The sequence below is a fragment of the Ambystoma mexicanum genome, chromosome 10 (assembly GCF_040938575.1).
Source record: "Ambystoma mexicanum isolate Mex_15411 chromosome 10, UKY_AmexF1_1, whole genome shotgun sequence".
NCBI lineage: Eukaryota > Metazoa > Chordata > Amphibia > Caudata > Ambystomatidae > Ambystoma > Ambystoma mexicanum.
Genome location: NC_090932.1, coordinates 1,004,618,574 through 1,004,637,945, shown reverse-complemented (window position 1 = coordinate 1,004,637,945; position 19,372 = coordinate 1,004,618,574). Strand labels below are relative to the sequence as shown.

The 19,372-nt window shown below is 48.4% G+C and overlaps 1 protein-coding gene across 1 annotated transcript in view; it reads left to right on the top strand.

Annotated features, from left to right (window-relative positions):
* The window catches only part of LOC138493269 (heat shock protein beta-7-like), a 60,255-nt gene that overhangs the window by 1,764 nt on the left and 39,119 nt on the right, over positions 1 to 19,372 (top strand). The gene's annotated exons all lie outside the window — the stretch shown is intronic.

The window sequence follows — 19,372 nt, the reverse complement described above, 5'->3', positions numbered from 1 at the left end:
GCTGGAGGTGCCTGGAGCATGTGCACAGCATCTCTGCGATGACCATAAGCAAATCTTCTCCAAGGTGCCCGTTAGAACACCTGAGAGCCCCATTTGTGCCTGAGCCTCTGGCTGCAGCCTCAGATTTACCCCACTTTCAGGCTCTGTGCATGAGTTGGCAGGAGCAAATCTGATACACACCTGGGCATCTCCTAATTTGCTCCACTGCAATCCTTAGTCAAAAGGGCCCTGTACCTCCTATTGGTATTTTCTTCATGCCTGAAGATTTTATGCCCAAAAAAAACCACTGAGCGCTTGTGCAGGTGTCTTCGGTGAGTGTCGGTGCCATCCGTATCAAGTGTGTGCATAATGTTCTACCTGCGTGGTTAAAATTGTCCCATGATTATAGCTCAGCATCAATAGAACCTCCAGCGTGGGAGAATGACCTCAGTGAGTGAATGGGTGGGTTGGTTAGTCAGTCAGTCAGTCAGTGTCTGGGAATACCTGCATAGAACACACCATAACAAATAGAGTATCTGCAAAGGAGAAGTTCAGGTTGTGACTGGCTTTCCCTGTTAGTTTCTCCCACGTCTCGGGAGGATAGCTCAGGGGCAACGTGCTCACCTTGGAAGCAAGACAACACGGAGCACCACAGGTTCGATCCCCGGGTCCGCGCTTAGAAATCTCTGGGTATTAAGCGCATTTTAAATAACCTATCATATCATATCACGTGGTGACTGGTTCAACATGGCACATTGCAGTCTGGTGAATTTCCCTGTCCACTTATGCATGTGAAATACAGGGCTAAAGAAAGGCCCACTGAAAGGGCAAACCTTATTATCAAATGGCTAAAATGGTGATCTGGTGAGGTCACTCCCAGCGGTCTATCATTCAGCCAATCCATGGTCATCTAGATTTACTTAAAATCTCCGGTGAGATGTGTCTAGTAGTAGATGGTATGGTTAGTGGCATTTGGTGCAATGTAAGGGACTAGATGGGGTCTAACAGCAGGTAGATTAATATAGTGGTAGAGAACATTCCCTAACAGTAGGGGGTGGGGTGTAGATAGAGACTGAATGGGCATTCTAGTGGCAAGAAGCGCAATCACTGACCTGAAGGGGCCAACCACCCCCCTAGTGGATCCATACGTGCAGCCGGCACTGAGATATCTGCTGGTGGACAGGAAGGTCTAGGAAGTTTGTGCTCATTGGGAAGAGTAGTCTATGGGCCTCATTACACGGTAGGCGGTAACCATGGCGCTATTAGCGCCATGGTTGCCGCCGGTATTTTACTGTGTCCGCCTTGGTGGATGGCGGAATTACCGCCCTACTCCAAGGTGAGCGGGGGCGGTAATTCCCCATTCACCAAGGCTCTTCCCCATTCACATTTTGCCCTCATAGGGCATAATGGGAATGGGGAAGGTGCTAATTACGGTACCGCAAATTGCGGTACCGTAATTAGCTCCGAGGTCCCTTTGCGGCACCCTACTTTAACGGCTGGTAAAACCAGCCATTAAAGTCGGGTCCCACAAAGGGAACTCGTAGTAAGGCTGTAGGGGTTTACCGGTACCGGTGCCCTTACCGGTACCGGTAAACCCCTACCGCCTACCGTGTAATGAGGCCCTATGAGATGAAAGGTCCTTCAATGGATTCAGGTGTCTTCTTGTAGGGGGCGGGAATACCATACAGTGTAGCCTACCGACGGGTGACGCGGTCGACTCCCTTGCAGCCGGACCAAGTGGAAGGAGGCTAGCTGTAGGGCAAGCAGCATGGCCTAATGGCAGAAGTCCTGTTATAGGGCAGAACGAGTTGCAGCCTACAGTTTTGAGGGGCAGAAGAGGTGGTCTACAGGCATGGAAATGTGATCCCGGAGCCGAACATATTTTGGGTGGTATTGGGTACGATATTATGTGCAGACGCCTGATTGGTGGCCGAAGAGCATTACAAGTTAGTTGTTTCTTGGCAGAAAGTGCCTGAAAGGGCAAGTAAGTGTGGTGCTTGGTGGGAGGTCTAGTTTGAGGAGGTTATGTTATGTCAATGATTGCTTGTAGACACTGCGACCCAAGGGTATTCTGCTGCTTTTATCGAGAAACCTCTGAAAGAAAGGGAAAAAAAGAGGAGAAGAAAGTAAAAAGAAGGGTGGAAGAAAGATAATTTCATTTTTTTCTTTCTAACCTTGATAAAGGAAAGTTTTTAAAGCTTTCCGGAGTCCAGATGATGTAACATCAGTCATAAAGAGAACGTAAGGGGTTTCCAGAGACTGGGGAAGCAACAGAAAAAGCCCTGCCACCCATCGTCACCTTCCGAATCCAGGAGACACCGAGAAGGCAAAGGTGTGCAGGACGAAGGCTTTTAGCTGGTGATCTTATCGCGAAAGGTAGGAGGCACTTTGTCCATAGTAAGCCTGACGGATCAAGCATAGCACTTTAATTATAATCCTACTCTCTACGGCGAGTCAACGAATGCTCTGTGGCACTGGGGAAATGTGGACGTGTTTGGGTAGTCCAGCAGCCAATCATGCCGCTGAGTTTAGCAAAATGTGTAGCCTGTTGAGATAGTGATTAGGTTGGGCCAGAAGTGCAGCATTGCAGTAATCTATGATCCCTAAAATGGATGAAGCCACCACTGACCCACGAAGAACTTCAGGGATAAAAGGAGTAACCTTTCTTAAAATGTTCAACCTGAAAGGTGTGGTGAAGAGTCAAGACGTGCATACGGGCAGGGCGGGACAATGAGGGTCGACGATTAAGTCTATCCAGGAGTGCAGCATTTAGGATAGTGAGCAGGATATATGATCGAAAAGAGGGCAGGAGTGGCGGCCTGCTAGACGACAGGAGGTGTTTTCTGTTGACAGCGTACGGCTAGTGGCAGGCGCGGTGGTCTGGTGCGAGGTGTGCTCTACTGGGAGGGGGTGTGGCTTAGAGAAAAATGCCCAGGCCCATAAGACGTGCTTCCAGGCTCTTAACAACCCGCCCGGTCCTCTGCGCAATATTGCTTATCTTGGCCCATATATTAATGACGGACCAAACTGGAAGGTCATTCAAGAGTATATTACAATTAAGGTGTGCAAGCAAATGACGGCTTTGGTCCCGCTTGATATCTTCCATGGAGGATATTGTCTGAAATCTTTACTGAAGCCAATAAACCCCCACTTACTCTAGTGGCTCTACAGAGGAACAGAACATTGGGCTTTTGAGGGCCTCGACTGGATTAAAAAAGCTGTACGGTAGAGATTGGAAAAATACCTTCGGGCTGCCTACGAAGACCAGTACTGAATACATCTGGACTGATGCAGGACCCGCGTCTGTATCCACTGGAGCCAAAATACGAGCGCTACATTCTGATGTTAATCCCACAACACCTAAAGCAGATGCTCTTCTAAATTTGATCAAGGAAAACCATCATGGCAAATCTGGCCACTACAGTCACCGCAACATAGTGGGTTTGCCATTAATCGCATCAAGCCTTTGACTCATTGGTCTAGTGAGTACCAGGGTACAAGACCTTGAGAACTTGTAAGGGATATCAAAATGAAGTGAAGAGAATGTGGCCACCAGAAGATTTATGATTGTCTAGTGTAACACTGAGCCTCCTAGAAATATAGGCTATATCCTGCCCATTGTTTGTTGACACAAATCTTTGTGCCAAGAAAATACCAGTGCTTGTAATCACTGGCGCAAACAGCACAAAACTGTTGCCATTGTAGCAACATTAGTGCTGTTGGCACTCGCATTTTTTTAAAACTAACACTTGAGGTCTTCAATTGAAGGATAGATGATCAATTCCTGATTGCGCCAGTAAAACAAGCATTGACAAAGCCAACCGTTGTTTTGTGTAGGCCTTCATCGGGCATTGTCATACGGTTACTAAAGTTAGGAGAACGTTGTAAATAAACGAATCATAACTGAGTAATTAAGGACGATTTTCGTATACAAGATATTTTTTTTAGGTATTCGCTTTTTTTTAAATGTCAATAATGACAATAATAAATTAAACACGTCGATTGACTCATGTAATATAGGATCTTTTCATATTAATGGTTTGATGATTTAATTTGTATTAAAGGTTATGATTAAGCGCACTTTCCTAATAGCAAAGCAGAAGAGGATGTGAGAGATGGGGCGGGGGCTGTACTGGTAAATAGAGAGGGTGGGTGGGCGGCGGAGCAGGGAGGGAGGGCTCCGCAAGAGCTCAGCTGCCTCCAGTCCTGTAATCTGCCCTTCGCTCGCCGGCTCCTTCACCTCCTCGGGAGAGACGCGGAGTGTTTGTAATGATTTTCACAGGTGATAAGACATTCGATTTTCCAAATCATTAATCTTATCGTATTGTGTTGGGTTTGGAAACACTTGTATTCCAGTCACAGCCATAGAGGCAAAGGAGCTGAAAACCCCGGAAGACCTAACGTGAGAGGAAGCTGGGGAAGGGGGAGAACAGTGGACAAAATGAGGGAGAGAGAGAAGGGGAGAAAGAGGGAGAAAGGGAGAGAGCGAGAGAGGCGCACGACAGAGTGAGAGTGAGACAGAGAGCGAGAGAGATGGAAGACTGAGGGGAGGAGATGGGAAGAGGGAGAGAGAGAGTTGGAAGACGAAGAGGGAGAGATGGGGTGAGAGTGAGACAGAGAAAGACGGAGGGGAGGAGACGGGGAGAGAGAGAGTTGGAAGATGAAGAGGGAGAGATGGGGTGAGAGTGAGACAGAGAAAGACGAAGGGGAGGAGACGGGGAGAGAGAGTTGGAAGACAAAGAGGGAGAGATGGGGTGAGAGTGAGACAGAGAAAGACGGAGGGGAGGAGACGGGGAGAGGGAGAGAGAGTTGGGAGATGAAGAGGGAGAGATGGGGTGAGAGTGAGACAGAGAATGACGGAGGGGAGGAGACGGGGAGAGGGAGAGAGAGTTGGAAGACGAAGAGGGAGAGATGGGGTGAGAGTGAGACAGATAAAGACGCAGGGGAGGAGACGTGGAGAGAGAGTTGGAAGACGAAGAGGGAGAGATGGGGTGAGAGTGAGAGAGAGAGAGAGACGGGGGAGGAGACAGGGAGAGGGAGAGAGAGTTGGAAGATGAAGAGGGAGAGATGGGATGAGAGTGAAACAGAAAGATGGAGGAGACGGGGAGAGAGAGCTGGAAGACGAAGAGGGAGAGATGGGGTGAGAGTGAGAGAGAAAGAGAGAGAGAGAGAGATGGAAGACGGAAGACCGAGGGGAGCAGATGGGAAGAGGGAGAGAGAGAGTTGGAAGAGGGAGATATGGGGTGAGAGTGAGACAGAGAAAGACGGAGGGGAGGAGATGGTGAGAGGGAGAAAGAGAGTTGGAAGAGGGAGATATGGGGTGAGAGTGAGACAGAGAAAGACGGAGGGGAGGAGACGGGGAGAGAGAGAGAGAGTTGGAAGACGAAGAGGGAGAGATGGGGTGAGAGTGAGACAGAGAAAGACGAAGGGGAGGAGACAGAGAGAGAGAGAGAGAGTTGGAAGACGAAGAGGGAGAGATGGGGTGAGAGTGAGACAGAGAAAGAAGGAGGGGAGGAGACGGGGAGAGAGAGAGAGAGTTGGAAGACGAAGAGGGAGAGATGGGGTGAGAGTGAGACAGAGAAAGACGAAGGGGAGGAGACGGGGAGAGAGAGTTGGAAGACAAAGAGGAAGAGATGGGGTGAGAGTGAGACAGAGAAAGACAGAGGGGAGGAGACGGGGAAAGGGAGAGAGAGTTGGGAGATGAAGAGGGAGAGATGGGGTGAGAGTGAGACAGAGAAAGATGGAAGACGGAGGGGAGGAGATGGGGAGAGGGAGAAAGAGAGTTGGAAGAGGGAGAGAGGGGGTGAGAGTGAGACAGAGAAAGACGCAGGGGAGGAGACGGGGAGAGAGAGTTGGAAGACGAAGAGGGAGAGATGGGGTGAGAGTGAGAGAGAGAGAGAGACGGGGGGAGGAGACAGGGAGAGGGAGAGAGAGTTGGAAGATGAAGAGGGAGAGATGGGATGAGAGTGAAACAGAAAGATGGAGGAGACGGGGAGAGAGAGCTGGAAGACGAAGAGGGAGAGATGGGGTGAGAGTGAGAGAGAAAGAGAGAGAGAGAGAGAGATGGAAGACGGAAGACCGAGGGGAGCAGATGGGAAGAGGGAGAGAGAGAGTTGGAAGAGGGAGATATGGGGTGAGAGTGAGACAGAGAAAGACGGAGGGGAGGAGATGGTGAGAGGGAGAAAGAGAGTTGGAAGAGGGAGAGATGGGGTGAGAGTGAGACAGAGAAAGACGTAGGGGAGGAGTCGGGGAGAGGGAGAAAGAGAGTTGGAAGATGGAGAGAGGCAGGGGGAGAGATCGGGTGAGAGTGATAAAGATGGAAGACGTAGTGAAGCAGAGAGTGACGGAAGATGGAGGGGAGGAGTGTGAGGAAGAGAGAGACAGAAAGTGAGAGAAAGAAGGCGGAAGACTGAGAAAGAGACATAGAGAGGAGAGAGAACAAGAGAAAAGGGCAGATCAAACACAAAGAGCATGTAGCAGGGTAATTGTATTACACACCTTATTGGGAGACAGCGAGCACACAATATACATCTTATGCCTTAACTTACAACTTGCCCAACCTATTACCTGCCTCCAACCCTGCTTCCGTAGGTTTCGAGATCACCCCGATGAGCCCCACTGTAAATGTGCAGAAGGTAGGAAAAATCAGAAGGTTTGGGCCGGATCCCCAAATACCCCTAAGGAAAAAGAGACACGGTTAAAGTAACTGGCACACAAAAGGGAAGGCGGGCAAAGGAAGGCGGGTGTACGGTCCTTTTAGTTGTTATATGCACACTTTGTCTCTTCCGGTACACCAGCCGGGTTTTCAGAGTTTCTTACAAAAGGGGACATCATAAGACACTTTATACAATATCCTAAGCAGCTGCGTAACTAAACAAAAATATGAAAAGAGTCCTTTAAATATTAAAAATATAGAATATTCATTCAAAAATATATACAAAGTCCATACAGTGCACAGTATCAAAAACTATATATAAACACCTTACGCCTGTGACAACCTGACCAAGGCTGTCTCAAGGTCTTTGCTGCTGTTCTCTCGATGTTCTTGGTCTCAGTCTTCACACTCTCTCGATATGGTCCTGGCAGTGAGAAGGCAACAGCAGCAGCAATGTGGGGCGAGTGGGTAGGCAAAGTCTTTACATGGGCTGGACTGAGTTTGCAAGATGCAGCCCAGTAATCAGATGCAGCTTGGGGGGACCCCAGAACTTTTTTACACCTGTGCCACGTCTGCTAGGTGTGGCCAGGGAGTCTTGGTGGGACACATGTCATGGTGGTCGGGCCCTTTACTCATATCCAGCCCAGGATGGTTCACATTGGGAGCTCCCCTGCTGTGGGTAGCGCTGTTGATTAAATATGTGCCTGGGGCCTGGCGATGATTGGTGGCCACCTGGAGGGTGGCAGTGCTCACGGCACTCTCCTGCCTGTCAGGGGAACGCTTACAGGCCCGGTCAGTAGCAGTCAACCAGTGCTGAGCAGAGCACCTCCAAACCCTAGAAGGTTGAACCCATTATGTTAGGCACTCCCCTCGCACTGTTTTTTTTTTTAAAGAGTAAAGGAACCCTCATGTAACCATGCAGGAGGGTCCTTTACTTCAACTATTTTTTTCCTGTTTCCGATTCCCCAGAGTGGCTTAATGCACCTGGGATCCTTTCTCTCTCCCACCTCCGACACCCAATGTGGGTTCCAGCGCAAGACAGCAAATCACAAGAGAAGGGAACCCAGCCAAGGTGAGAGAGAGAGATAGAGGGCAAGGTAAGAGTGCGGAAGCGAGAGAAGATAGAGAGCATGGAGAGAGTGTGATATAGAGCACACATGCTAGTAATGAGCACAGAGAGAGAAAAGGAAATGTTAGGGACAATTCCCATAAATGTGCTAATTCCCTCCACTTTAGAGACCCCCAGCAACTTTGCTGGATTATTGAGGACCTGATTTTCTTTACCTGGAGAGAGTGTGAGCCTTTTTTTCCAACTCTTTCATAAAATAATAAAATAATAATTTAGCATTTATATAGCGCTACAAACCCTCGGGTATCTGAGCTCTGCTTATTATTACCCACTGTGTGTGGTGCTCATTGGCCCTGCCGGGTTTCGAACCTGCATCAGCGCGAGCACTCTACTAGCTGTGCCACTCGACCTGGCTTCATGTATTTTGATGTGTGTTTTACTCTTGTGTTCTTTGATTATGGAGTTTTAGATAAATCCATAGGCATCATCTTTTCATGTGTGTCACACAGCACCCTCTGTGCAGTGGCACAGGGAAGCCTTTTAGGCTTTCCCAAGGTTTAAATACCTTTTATGGGATGAACTACTGTTCCCCAGAGAATGTAACGTTAAATTGAATTTACTAGTCTTTTTAAATTTCTAGACCCAGCACACACTATCTTACAATAGAGTGCTGGAGGGGTTACCTAGTATCCCCTAAGTCTAGAAACTCATGTAGCAGTCAAATGCTACCCTTTCCTACTGAAAGGGCTGGTGGCAGTGGTTTTACAACAAACTACCATGATTTTTCCCAACCGCGAACACCGGTAGCTAAAAATAGCAGGAGCTATGTTTTTCAAGATGGCGCCTAAGCCCCCTTTATTTAAATAGGTCCCGGTCTTCTTTTTTCACCATTTCTTTTTGGAAAGGTCCTTCTAGAGTTTGTCTCTGCGTGCCAAACCAGGATTGGTCCCTTTGTTTCTGTGCCTTTGGCAGGCTTCAGGACTGAAGACCGCCTGTGGTGCCTAAGTGTCGGGTGGGCAGACATTGAGGGAGGTGCCGGAAACTCCCTGTGCTTAGTCTCCTAGGAGACCCAAATGCACTCTGGCATGATTGGCTGGCTGACTGTTCAGCAAGGACAGCCACCCTGCTGGGTGAGTGCCAGCTAAGCTGGAATGAATGGGAGAAAACTGTTTAAAAGGCGAGTCTCTTGGCTTAGAAGGCAGAGTCGACCACTGGAACGAAAGAACCGAAGACAAGCTTGAAGAGGACGGCTGCTGCAACTACTGGATCGTTGGTTTGCCCGGTGGAGCCCTGCCGCAGGACCAAATCGCCAAATTCATCTCGACAGAGAAGCCCCTTCAAGGATGACTTCTTCCTTTGAGTTGGTGGGACCAATGAACTCTTAAGCCACCTGGATCCCATTCTCAGAGCTGGTTAGGGTTAACCAGGGGGAAGGACACCAGCTTGTGTGCTTGAAGAACAGAAACCAGAATCGGAGATTTGCCAATTTGCCAGCTTTTGTGACCCGTCCCAGTGCAGTGCAGGAGTCCTTCGACATCCTCCCCCTTTTCCCCACGACTGAGGCTCAGGAACAGCGACATCTGCAGGAACTGCCAGGAACAGAAGTCTTCAGCTGCATCTTTTTCTTCAATATAAGGTACTGTGAAAACCCGACTGAGAGAACTTACCTCTCACCGCAAACGTTCGTGGAACTTTGGCAACTTGCAGGCCTAGTTAGCTTGTGACCCAACATAAGAACGTTTCTTCCGTGAACTAGTTCTAAGAGCCGTGGCAAAGACTTTTCCGTTTTAAATACCAGAACCGTTTTTACTTATACAAGACACTAGCCCATTGACTTTGGCCTACCTATTACATTGAATCAACTCCTCTGGTGAACTCAAACTATTTGCACTGTTTTAAAGTAACTGTAATATTCGTTTTATTACCTTATGCCTCGTTGCTCCTACTTCAATGCTATTTTGCTCTTATTTCAAGGGGGCTCAACTGCTTAGTAATTAGTATTGTAGTATACTTTTTGTGTGATATTGGTTGCCTCTTTTAGTGAAGGCTTTATAAATGATTGTGAAATAAATTAATAAGTATTTTACCAAGAAACCTTGAGTATAAGTGTCAATCTGAAAACTTGTCATTGTAGACTTCTGTGTAACACCCTTACAAGTTCACATTCCCCCTTGAGATAAGCCCGGCTGCTCAGCTCGCTACCAAAAACTTTGTGGTACAGACTTATAGCAAAGGTTGGTTTTGCTGACACCTGTAGACTTAGTTGTGTGTAGTGGTCCCAAAGGGTACTGCATACCAACTCTGCCTAACAGGAAAGGACATCACCCATCACTATAAGTCATCCTAACATTAGTGGTTTTCTGCGCATGACCATATATACTAATTGAGACAGCCTCAGAGTTGGGTGTGAGGATAAATTGGCAGAGAAATCTGTCACTGTATTGGGGCCTGAGAGCCGTTTGGGAGGCATGACTCTTGATCCTTAAGTTTGATGAAAGGACACTTTGTTTCAAGGCAGGTCTGTTAGGCATAAAAATTACTGGCCTATTGACTAGTAACCTGCGTATTCTCTGTCTCCAATTCAAACACCTCATTCTTTATCGCCTCTTATCTCCCCTATCAATCCCTCCCGAAGTACATTGTCACCTCCTATTTCCCAGCGGCTTCCTCCCGGCCTAGATCTTTCTTCCCTTTCTACTTTTCCCTGGACCAGTCCTCCTTCCATTTCCCCCTTTCATTCTCACGGTATGCGTGAACGGTCCAGTACCAGATACCCTTCTTCCTTCGTTTACCTCAATTTAACAAACCCCCAACGGTCCTTAACCTTTTATTTAACAACTTCTACGTCACTGAAAATATCACTGCCCAGATGGTGTTCTGCTGCCGACCCGCCCTGCACAGCTACCACCGCTGCTTCTGCATGTCCTTCAAGTTCATCAAACCGGTATCCGTCCCCAGGAAAGACAGGCGTATGCCACCCTTGTGGAAATAAGTGGGCCTGGCAAATGCCTGACCGCATATCTTACCATAAGCCTGATATGATTGGTTATTTATAACGCGGTTAATACCCAGAGGTTTCTGTGTTGCTCCGCATCGTCTTGCTTCCAATATGAGCATGTTGCCCCTGAGCTATCCTCCCGAGCCGGCCATCTCTCCATTAATCTTTTTCCTACTCCCGCCGCTATCTGTCTGCTTCTTCGCCCCAATATACTCTCCATAGAAGCCACTGGGTGCAACTGAACTTGTTGTCTGGCCAGACATGCTGAATAATCCCCAATCCCAAAAAAGGGAAGAGGCCGAAAAATTGTGCACCTGGGGGAGAATAAGCTGGTGCAATCGAGGCTGGTACAACCTATGCATCTGGAAATAATTAAGATGATAAACCTTCATCATCTTAATTATTTCCAGGTGCATGGATTGCACCAGATTATTTTCCCCCAGATGAATAATGAACATGTCCACCCCTTTCCTTTTTTTTCTCCAAACTGCTCAATAAATACAATAATAATACAATAATAATAATAATAATAATAATAATAAAAAGGATAATAGCGGCGATAGCATTGGCAACAGACGGCCTAGTCTGGCTTCCCCGATCCCAGAGACCATAGGAACTGCAGCTCACTGTCTCAATGCATCCGCTTCTCTGCTAATCCCCTTCTGTTGTTCCACTTCCAAAACAAACAAAACCATGTCAAAGCCGGCCATCTTCTAAGCCATCACACCATCTGTCCCTGTGGGGAGGTTCCCCTTTTACTGAGTACCCTCGACACCTTGCTGACCTCCGCCTGCCCAGGGCCTTCACCTCTACCCAAGACATGCAAGGTCTTTCTCCGTCAGACGCATCCATGGCCCTGAAAGAGTGTGTCCCACATTGTGTCGGGTACCATCCTGCTGCCTCTAGGCACCGCCACAGAACGGTCTGCATTTGTCTCCCCTGCAGACCAGCACTGTCCTTATGCACAAAATTAAGCCCCTTTTCTCACCTTTACTGCAGCTTCCAATAGCTTCCCAACGCCTTCATCGGACCTGCCGGGAACTACCTTAGCTCCTTTGGTCTGTTCTCTGCTTCCTGATCCACCAGCGCACTCCCAAATCGCACCGTTCCACATCACTGATCCCTAGGATGGCAAACCCTCACCATCTATCGTTTCTGAAACCCAGAAAGCCCCGAAAACATCACAGAGAGTAGTACCTGGAACGTAAGGCACTCCCAAGAACACACCACACTCTCCTGCTCTAACAAGGCCTTCAGTTTTACCGGCAAGATCAGCCTGCGCATGTCCCTTCATGACTCCACTTTCTGGCCCAGCCTTCAAACATCCTCTTCCCCATTTCCCCCACCGAGTGCTCGACGCTCTCAAACTACTTCCCATAGAACCCAATCGGACCATTCCGCTGCTATCATCACTCGCCACGAACCTCTCTGTAGAAGCGACAAAAAGTAAACCACAGAACCATCCCTTCTCAAATCCCACAGCCCATGTCCCATCTCCACCCTTGCCCTCAGTCACATTCAAGAAATTCAACCCACAGTGCTCTGTATGTGATCTGCGTGGAGTCTACCAGTGAGCCTTCAACCAGCATCTTCATAGTCCTAGTGGCCACCTCTCTTCTGGCACCGATGCTGGCCATTCTGCCGCTGAGGCCAACCAAGGTGTCAGCAATGCAGTTACATACACCCAGAGTATGCTTTGCTCTAAATACAACATCCATTTTAAACAAAACAGCACCCCCTTCTCATCAGCCTGAACCCCCACTTGTTTCTGCTAGATTGCCATGTTGACAGAGCTCTCGTTATCTACCACAAATGCCACTCTCGCGTTCTTCAATTCTTTGCCACACAGCTGACGGGCCACTAGCCCTGGAAAAAACTACAGAAATGTGATGATACGTTGACTTACTTCCCATGCCTCTGACCACTTTTCCGCACACCGGTTCCCATGATCTCCATGGTCCACGGCATGGGATCTGATGCCATCAATAATTTCCGTCAAACTCCTCAACTCGCCCGTATGCGCGCCATCCCTTAATCCTTTACTATGCTTTACCACGCCCCAGGATCACCAATGCAAGCTGCCAACAGAGCACTCTCCCAGGGGGCACCGCTCTGCAAGGTAAGGTGCTCTGGAAACTGAAGAACTTCTTTTTGAAAGGCAGATCCTCCAACAGGTCCTTCAGTTGCATCAGCTTGTCTCCTGGAAGCTGTGATTCTATTGCCACGGAATCCAGCTTTATCCACAAGAAAGGTACCACCACTAAAGCCACCCATCTCCTCAGGGGCACGCGCACGCCCAAGCGACCTGTACACCGCTGAAAAAAAAACCCAGCTACCTAGTGCATTCTACTCACTGAGCCGTCCTGCCCTTCTTCAGGAACTCATCCAAGAAATGAATCATGTGTGTTGATAATCCCTATATGGTGAATGCCGACTCCATAAATGTGCTAACGCACTTGAAGAGTGCACACGCCGCTGAAAATCCATTGGCAACCCCTTGTCCACGTAGTCATGTCCTTCACATAGAATACCCAACATTGGGAAAATCATTCAGGTGAACTAAAAGGAGATGAAAGTCCAACTTGATGTGGCCATCTCAGCCGCCTTTCTGCACCTCCTCACCAGCACAATTGCCTTCTCTACACTGGAATATGTCACTGCACAGTCCTTTGGATCAATGTAATCACTGATTGATTTGTTATCCGGTCAAGACAAAAAAATGAATCATCCTAAACTCACCCTCCGCCTTCATATTCATGTTACGCATTGGTGAGGTCTTCTCAAGCATGGGGACCCCAGTAAATGGTCTGCCATCTTTTCTTCGGCCTCTTCCTTCCTCAACTTCTCCCACACTAAATAGCTGTCTTACCATAATGATAGTAAGCCTTCCACCCACCTGCCCTCCCGCAAACCCTTGTCCTTGAAAGCTTTTCCCGGCAACTTTGCTGCCTCTCTACTGCCACAGTGGTCCAGTCAGGTCAGTAATCTGTCCTCTTTAACCAGAGTGCGTGCCCTTTCCCAGCACAATCTTCAGTACTCCTCCCCTGACCTTTGCGTCCTTGTCCAAAACACTCTATCAATGAATGTTGTGCCGCACATTTCATGCATTCGTGCCACTCTGGTGCATGCCCTCCCCTCTCCCTTGTCGAAATGTACCGCTCCGTCCACACACCCACACTGTGTCAGGCGACCCTGAAATGGCATTGGTGGAACAGGCAAACCATTCGCCATGTGCGTGCCCACTACAGGCTGCGTTGGGGCCATCCATTACAACCAGGGCTTCGGGTGAGGTTCACACCATGCCACCAAATGGTCCTCACCCAACCTACAGCAGAACTCCTTGCCATAACTCAAGCATGCGAAACACCCAAAATTCACTTGAGATTTCCACATCATATCCATGTATTTTAACAAAGATGTGCCCCACTCTGGGAAGTTTTTGCTGTACATACTAGCGAATATATAATGAAGGTCAATTTCCAATTGTCTATTGCTGTCTGGGCCCCTGGGCATTATTGCCAGCTCCCTCTCCTTCTCCACGGACCCTTCCTTGCATCTCACTTCTATGCAATAATATGAAAATCTCAGCAAACTCCCGGGTCCAAATCAATTTTCAGTGACCTTTGTCAAGCGCGCTCCATATGGTCTTGCAATCCCCACATACGGTACCTTCACATTTTTTGGTGTCACCTTTTCCTTCCTGGCACCCTTTTTCCTTCAGGGGCACAAATGAAACCTCTTCAACCCCCTCTGCATCTCTATTGACACTTTAAGGCTGTTGGGTTTCTTCCTTGGAGACTTGCCGCACCCCACTGACACCGATTCCCCTCTAGTCCCCTTTCCTTCTCTCACAACCCTGTTCCCACTTCCATTGCTTAACCCTTTCCCATCCCAACCTTCTCCAAATCCCCAGTTCCCATCCCCCACCTCTTCTCAATGCCACGTCCATTCCTCATCACTCTCCCCATCTTCCACACTCACTCCACACCTCCGCCAAATGTGCCCTTACTTGCCGTCTTGGGTCCACTCCCTTTAGGTTCCCATTGGCACAACGATGGCATTCTCTCACCCAGACCCCTGGGGGTCAGTTACTCCCAAAATCAACTCCAGGAGCACAGGGCTGCAGGATTTATTGAAGCACGTGGCAGCACAAGGGTTATGCCGTCCCCACCGGGTCATGAAGATGTGCAGTCGCTCGGGGCATCAGGCATCAGAAAACATGGCCAAAGCTTCCATCCATTCCTCCCACTTGACCGCCAGATGTGGTTGTCTAGATCTTCACTACCCCCACCCATGTCAGCACTTCACATGTGTTCCTCTCATAAGATGACCACCTCGTTGCCAGTCAAGTAACCAGGGTCCGGAGGTAACGGAGGACAAGGGATCCGGTAGTCAACGTAGGTGTGCTTGTTTGCCCACTGGTACAACGGACACATCTAAGGTAATGCATAGGCCATAGGAAGACAAGAACTGGCCCATCCTCACCCAGCCAACATCCAGATCTAACATTCATTAAACTCACTCGCAGGCGTTCCGAGACAACTTTCTACAGGAGCATCACAGGCCCTGCATGCATCAGCCCACAAGACGGAAACAGCAGGCTACAGCCGAATGGACAAAGCGTCCAGGCGTGCACAGCGCGCAAAGTACGCGTGTAGACCAATGGAGGATTCAGTGAAGAAGTGGAACGAATGAGGGGGGTCATTACGAGTTTGGCAGTATTTCTGCATTCTGCATGTGGTACTCCTGAGGAGACCACCCATGTTATTGGTAAAAGCATGCCTCGCATGCCGTACTCAGAAAACTATGTCTGAAAAGGTATATAGGATAGCCGTGAAGCATGGCACTGTGACACCCGGGGAAGACTGGGGTAAAAAGAAGCAGAAAAGTATCACTAGAGCATGTTCCTTTCCCTTTAGACAATCAGATCATGTAAAATCCAGGCTGTAACCACAGTCGGAGGCTGCACTCCACGCTTCCCAATAGTTCTTCCCACAGCTTCCAGCTCTCTAGCCAATCAGCACGATTGGAATGCATGCTTGACCCACCTGTAAAGACTGCACTCTACGCTTCCCATTTGTTCTTCCCACAGCTTCCAGCTCTCTAGCCAATCAGCAATATTGCAATGCATGCTTGACCCACCTGGAGAAGCTGCATTCCAAGCTTCCCTTTGTGATGTCTACACGCTGGACAAGGAGACATTGACAAGGTGTGCCACAGGAAGCCGCAGGTGAGGAATTTCTCCCCTCACCCTACACACGCTCTGTTAGAGCCCTTGCCTTCGGGATTTATTGTGTACCAGGCGACCTTCTCCCTCACTGGGTGCCTTCAGCTAGGGATCAGCAACTTGAAAAGCAGTCACCTACCACACAACACAGCCCTCTGATGAGGGCTTGAACGCTTGAGTGATGACCCCTTTTTGCACATTGCACAGGCCGGCCATCCCACATTCACATGCATGCATCTCTGCACACATTCTGATGTTCCTTGGGTGCCTCATTCTTCATCCAAGAGAAGGATGAGGTATTCTGCCAATTGCCTCAAAAGGCATAATGAGCAAGGTCTGTAAAAACAGGTGGCATTCTTAACACTGCCTGTTACTATGGTTACTGCCATTCTCATAATAAGCCCCTTGAGGACCAATCCACGGTCCAGCTGCTTCTTAGGCAAATGGTTTATCCTTGTGAGGACCTATCAGAGCTTAAGAATGAGCATGCCCCTGTCGGTGAGTGGTCTCTTTTTTATGTTCACACTGGAAGAGCAACTGGAACCCTGATGAACTGTACACATGTAAAATAAAACTCCTTGGACCATTCTATGAGGAGTCTCATGGCTGGTCTGCGTGTGGGGATGACCTTACCTCTTTATCACGGCTCCCACTTCTGCTTGAGCATTGCACCCTAGATGGCAAATGTTGCAGCTGGCCCTTTCAATGACTGGCGGCTGAGCCATGGGTCCCTGACAATATCTTGAATGGTATTCTCGCTAAAACTCTTAGCACAGGTGGTCGGGGACGTGCGTGTCCTTCTCAGTGACCGTGGTAATGACAATTTCACAACAGTGGCAGCCTGTAGGTTACATTTTGAGATGTACCACCAAGATTGAAGCGGGTAAAATCCCTATTCGATAAAAGAAAACGATAGAGAAAGAACTGGAAGGCGCTAAAGGTGGAGTGCCTGAAGAAATGAGAGAAGGGGGGAGCGACTAAAGGGCTGAGTGGCAAATGTACAGGCCTATTCATAAGGATGGCCGCAGACATTAACTTAACAGGTGGAGGAGAAGGCATCCAGCCCCCACCTGCTGTGAGTCTTTCCTGGCATCATCCATGTGTGCAAATTAAAGCTAGGCGGGGGACTAATTAGATTAATTATTTCCACCTATCTTTCAGAAATGTAAATGAGCCCTAGGGGTAATGCAAAGTGTAGCTGCACTGATGATGAAAACACTCATGCCGGGGAAGTGTCTGGCTTTCTTGCATGAGGTGAGGCTCTGTTTGCAGTCATGAGGGGCCCAGGTGACGTGTGTGTACTGTGCTTGTATTAGGTACGGCCATGTTGGCGATCAGAGTGTTGAGAGAGGGGCCTAGGAGATGTGTGCAGTGTGCATGAGTTATGTTAGGGGCCTGTGACAGGTTTCCATTTAGAAAGGGTGTAGTAGCCCTGGCTTTTTTTTATTTTTTATGAATTAATAAAATGACTCGAGTAATTCTATCTCTGAAAGGGTAATCGGCTGATCAGATTCCACATCCTAGGCTCAATTCCAAAAGCATAGCGTGTATCTTTGTTCTGCTGCAGCAGTACCCTAATTTGCAGCGCCTGCTCTACCAGTGGTAGAAAGAAGATTCAGAGGCCCCAGTGGCCCATTTTAAAGATGTAGTGACAGCCAAGTCTCTGCAGTGCAGCGGAAGCATTTAAAGTGTGCACCCCTGTATCAAAACTATGATGACCGTAAGTAACTATGATGCTGGCAGGTTGAACTCTAAAATAAAGCTACGCCCAAGTGTAGACATGGTGCATGGCACTCATTTTGATAATGGCCGCCACATCCAATTTGGCATCACACATGTCACTTCCTGTGAGTCAGCTTCACTGTGGAAGGTGATGTGTATTCTGGCCAGACTGGCTGAACCAGTCAAAAGACAGGACGGGAACCTGAATGGCCATGCATCTTCTTTGATATTTTTGTGAGGGTAGGTAACGCCCTCCGCTACAGCAGCCCTGCCAGGAGCTGCCCTTGGGCCAGGCATCAAAGGAGCACACCCATTCAGAAGGAGTAGCCACACACCAGGGTGCTGCATTTCTGAAGGCATTGGACCCTAATAAGAAGGGAACTAGGTGGGATTAGAGAAGTCGGGAGGACTCGTTTCAGTGTAAAAAGACTTCCCCAATTTTGTTTCTCTCTGCCTCTCTCTTTCCTTCCTGTTCCCTCCACGTCCTCTAGAGCAAAGCACTTTGGGTGTAATATCTGTAGGGAAAAGTCCACTTCTTTCAAAAACAGGGATTGGACCACTAAGTCAAGCTGGCTTTAGTGCAATCACAAGTGGGTTTTTGCCTTTAAAAGAAGGTGTCTTCCAACACCTCTTTAATTCACTCTGGAACAACATATGAAAAGGATTAATTGGACCTCTTTTGGGAGAGTTGCACTTTTCAAAGCCCCCAGCTCCTGAGGTGAAGGAGCAGTTCAAGGCAGAGTAGAGCTCTGCCCCCTTACCACTTCTAGAGCAAATTGGAGTGAATTCTGTTGTGGACCAGGACCTGCCACTCTGCACCAGAATCTCAAGCAGACCCTGAAAGACTTGTTTTGTCATAGAGCCCCTGGAGTGGGACTCACAAAATCTGTAGAACCAGACCAGCTATAGAATCCCTGAACTTCTGTCGATACCATCAATGCAGAGGGATCCTTACAGTACTACTTTCTGATACTGCTCCGAACCTTTGAACAATTGCTTGCACATTGAGCCGCTCAACACTAAATCCCTCTCTGAGCCAGCCACCTGCTAGGTTCAAATCAACCGCTCGATGTAGGGACCTGACTTTAACTGCTGGAGAGTCACTTACCGAATATAACCAGGGTTACACAATGACTCGACCCAACCCTGTCCCTTGAAACTGCCGCTTTGCCGAACTGCACCTCAGAGTAACAGGATCACCATTTCGACCATCGTCACCCGCTGACTCAAACCACTACGCTTCACACATCGACCCTTCCTGGTGGTTGCAACGCGACTTAGCTCGACTTCGAAGAGATACAGGTGAATGCCCTGACCTGCATCACTGAAAGCCACCTTCCAGCCACAAAGAGCTAATGCATTTCAACCTGCTCAAGGCCCGCTTGCTGCTTGGGCCCACACAATCCACAGTACCCGAACTGAGCATTGCTCAAAGACGACGTTCAAAGGCGTTCAATCTCCTAAGAACCGAAACAAGGTACTATTGATCATTAAATGCCCACTTAGTCCACTTGGGCTCTAGACACTGGTTAGGTCACTTTTGCACCTTTTTCATCTACGAAACATATAATTTTAAGAACATTGTGGTTTTCACTTACCTTACACTCCTGATTCATTACCCAGAGTGGTGCATTGTATTTTCTGCTCTTTCTTCAGGGGTGGATTTTGTGTAGCATTTTTGTATTTTGTTATTTTGCTGATGGTGCGTTTTATTAAAGTATA